This window comes from Nematolebias whitei, chromosome 7, assembly GCF_014905685.2.
Source record: "Nematolebias whitei isolate Nwh7 chromosome 7, NemWhi1, whole genome shotgun sequence".
Taxonomy (NCBI): domain Eukaryota; kingdom Metazoa; phylum Chordata; class Actinopteri; order Cyprinodontiformes; family Rivulidae; genus Nematolebias; species Nematolebias whitei.
The window spans coordinates 1799403-1803700 of record NC_056504.1 but is presented as its reverse complement, the minus strand read 5'-3'; positions in this window follow the sequence as shown (position 1 = coordinate 1803700).

Here is a 4298-nt window from a genome sequence, read left to right as displayed (position 1 = left end):
ATTCTGTCCTGTGATCTTCTCCACACTTTGGATCTTCTTTACATTCTGCTGTTCTGTGATCTTCTCCACACTTTGGATCTTCTTTACATTATTATGTCCTGTGATCTTCTCCACACTTTGGACACCTGTGTACCTGTGCACACTGCTGCAATGTGTCCATATCTCTGGCTCTTGTAGCAGCGGAGTGGTGGTGGGATGTGAGGCCTAACTTGAAAATTCAAATATCCTATATTTATGTTGGCAGCACGGTGGTGCAACTGGTAGAGCTGCTGCCTCTCAGCGAGAAGGTCCTTGGTTCAAACCCCGGTCCAGGGGCCTTTCTGGGTGGAGTTTCCATGTTCTCTCCGTGCATGCGTGGGTTTTCTCCGGGTGCTCCGGTTTCCTCCCACAGACCAAAAACATGCATGTTAGGCTGATGGTAACTCTAAATTGTCCCTAGGTGTGAGTGAGAGAGTGAATGGTTGTTTGTCTCGTTTGTCTCTATGTGGCCCTGTGATGGACTGGAGACCTGTCCAGGGTGTACCCCGCCCCTCGCACAGTGATTGCTGGACATGGGCACCAGCGACCCCCGTGACCCAAAATGGAATAAACGGGTAAAGATAATGGATGGATGGATATATTTATGTTTGCTGGTAAGGTTGTCTCATCAAACTCGATCATAATTGATAAACTTCCTACTCTCTCCCCATTAACAGTTCTTGACAGTCTCTTCAAGTTGTTTACTTGTGCACCAACAATGTTCCTTTTTATTTGATCTAACTCTTCATCCACTGGATCCTGTAAATAACTCCGCCAACCGTTTTCTTTTCTCCCATTATCTTTCTTTCCATGACCATTCTTTTACAGATGTTCTTGATGTGCAAAGCCTTATTTTGTTGTTCTTCAGTTTTACATGATATTAATAAATTTCCATCTCTTAACACCTTCACCATTTCTACATCCCCAATCTTCCTTTTTATTTCTTTTGATATCAAAATGGGGCTTATGTTACCCTGCCCTTCCTCATTTTTTAGTTTTAACATTACTTTAAATTCATCCCTCACTACTTTTCTTCTTACCACCCTTTCTTCATCCGAGCTGCTTCCTTCCAACTCCCTTTTATTACTCTGGCTGTCATTTGTCCCTTCCTCCATTTTAATTCTTCCACGTCCTCTCCCTCTACCTACCGGTGTCCACCCCTCAAAATCCATGTCTGCCTCGTCTCCTACCTGTTTTTCCATCCGAACCATTCACATACCAGTTTATGCCAATTTCCGCCTGTTCCAAAGTCCAAAAAATTGTCAAATATCGATAATCAGTCAAAAATTGTTTTAAATTCCGCGCCCAACAGATTCCTCCCACTCTCAACACCCTACCTCGCCAAGTCCGATGCTACAGTCTGCCTCCCCTTCTAGGCTAGAGCTCCCCCTCTGTCTAAACTATGTAATCTAAGAGAAACTAATGTTTGAAAGAAAATGAGTTAAAATGAGGTGCAAATAAAAAGTCAAAACTGTCATTTGACACAACATACAATGTGTGTGTGATGCATATACTGTACAGTATATACAGTATATGCATCACACACAGTGTGTACTGTACAACATGTATTTATATTAATCATTGACAGATTTGTTTAATAAATGCTTTAACTGATATTCACTCACATTTTAGTACAATTTTATCTTCATGTGTGTTTTCTCTTCTTTTATTCACATCATTATTTTAAATGTGCTTTAATAACTCTGGTTTAATGACGGCTCATGTGTTGTGAGCTGCTGTAACGTCATATTGACCCGGTCTATCTTGAAACAAAGATGTGTAAACTGTCTCCATCAGATCTAACCAGCTAAATAAAGGTTTAAATAAAATTACGTGCAGCCTCCTGACAACAAACAGTCCAGGCTCAACACGGGACCAGAACCAGAACTTTGTTGCTGTGAGTGTTAAGGTGTGGAGGTTAGCACGTAGCATAGCATTGCTAAGCTAACTACAGTAGTAGAGACGTTAAATCATTAAAAAAACAGTTCCAACACACACAGTTACACTCTGACATTGTTCTGACATTGTCTCACAAAATGATTTATATAGAATTTTTTGTTTACCGGACAAAAAGTGATGGGAGCACGACGTCTTCGAGGGCAGATCCTTATCCAGACTCAAGGTGTCCTGAGGTGAGCTCCTCCATGGAGCTCCTTCACATTTCATTATTTTTGGGATTAAGTGAAAACAGCGCTTTGCCCAAACGTCTCCCCGGTTGTAACATCCTCTAACCCAGTCACCCCAGGTGTTGTTCACTGTTTATCGTTAATGTTCCTATATATTCTAATTCTTTGTGTCTTCTCAGAATCAGAATCATCTTTATTGTTATTGCACCAAAGCACAACAAAATTACATTTCAGTACAGCCCATTCTCATTCGTCTGTGGGTTGTCCTGTCTAGGCATCATGCTTTGTCTTCCTCTGTTTCTCCGAGTTCGTATGTACGTAAGTTTTGCTTCCACGTCAGCCTTTTTTTTGTTAATAAATATTATTCTTACCTAATCCTTTGAGTTATCCACACCTGTCTGCACTTTGGGTTCAAACCACACCACAATCACGATAGATGTATTTCCAATTATTACTTTTTGAAAGTTTTAAGAAATGTTGTCTTATGGTTTATGAAATACTGTGGTAACCCTTGAATGCACACAGACACAGGCAATGCCTTTATTTCCTGACATCCATATATCAGTACCAATAGTCTCAGCAGTACTATTTGAGACTGATCCTGCTGATCACATTTTTTTTCATTCAACCTTTATTTATACAGATAAATCACATTGAGCCTTTAAGACTCATTTACAAGTGGGACCAGTTTGCACAGACAAAACTTTGGACCTTTAATGTATACCATGGTGAAACGGTGTGGTAGAGGGAGAACTCAATCAGACCTTATGTCCTTCCTGACATGTGAGATTGCTTCAAATTGTATGATACAATTTTCATGGAAAGATCTAAAAGTAATCAGTGGGCCTGCTGTCCCCTCACTAAGCCACAATAAGAGGGTTTTGATGCACGGAGAACAAAGCAAAAGAGGATTTACAGGCTGCTTTTATTAAAAGGATCTGAAATCTACCTGTTCTCTCAAACAGCAGGCAGATTGACACTTCTGGCATGCAGACCAGAACTCCAAACACAAGTGTCTCATGGACTTACACGGCTTTGTTTTCACTCTGTTTATTGTGAAAAGCAGCACAAATCAAATACCTCTTCACAACAATTCCAACATCAATTTATTTGTCAGCTTGTGTGTGGACACAGTGGCTGATTTCCCACTTTGTTTCATTTTCTCATTGCCTTCATGTGATGGGCTGAACATGCATGACCCCCTACAGCAGCCTGTCCATGCTTATACTGAAGGGTAGTCCTCGATGAGATGGTCAGTTGGAAATTCTTTTTATTTTCATACAACTATCATTTCCCATTTCCCTATTTGATTGGAGCTTAAAGCGAAAACAGCTCAGATCGTGCCAGAGTAAATCTCCAGGCCCATTAATCCGCACCGGTGTCATCTCGCGCACAGAGCTGCCCAATCATGTGTGGATATTCGAAAGGAAATGAAAAGAATGACATGCAGAAGGAGCTCACCCACTGAGCAGATTGGATGTTTAAAATAGGTATGATGCTTTCTGAGCTCTCTGTTGATTGTTTTTCTCTGTATTTGGAATGAAATGATATGAAACTGTCTGCAGAGATAGTTAGGGTCAAGATCAGAAGACTTTTTTTTTTTTTTTGCTTTAACTCTGATAACTCCTTGTTGTTTCTCTTCTTCTTAAAATCTTTTAAAAATTTTCAGTCTGTCTTATCAGTCTGCTCCGGGAGTTGGAATCTGTGTGTGTTCAATTATATCCTGATGTATGCTCAATAATCCAGGTAGAAAAATCTTAAAAAGTTAAATCTGGTCCTCTGGACATAAAAAAAAAAAAAACAAAGCAAAAAAATGTAGAAACGTTTCGTCTCTCATCCGAGAGACTTCCTCAGTCTGAGGTGCTGTTTTCAGCTCAGTCTCTTAAATAGCACCTTCTCAGAGTGGATCAACCAGTTTGCTGCTGACAACCAGAACCAGCTGATCACATGCTCAAGAAGGACCATCAGCCTAACAATGGATCATTAGCACCTGATGGCTGTTTACTGTTCACAGAGGGCTGAGTGATACTAGCAATCACAGCATTGTAAGAGGGGGACAGTTGAACCTGGAGGCTCCGCCCCTGTTTCATGATGGACGGTTTCTTTTCACAAAGATGGCCTCCTTTACTCCTCTCTCAAACCATCGTTCCTCTC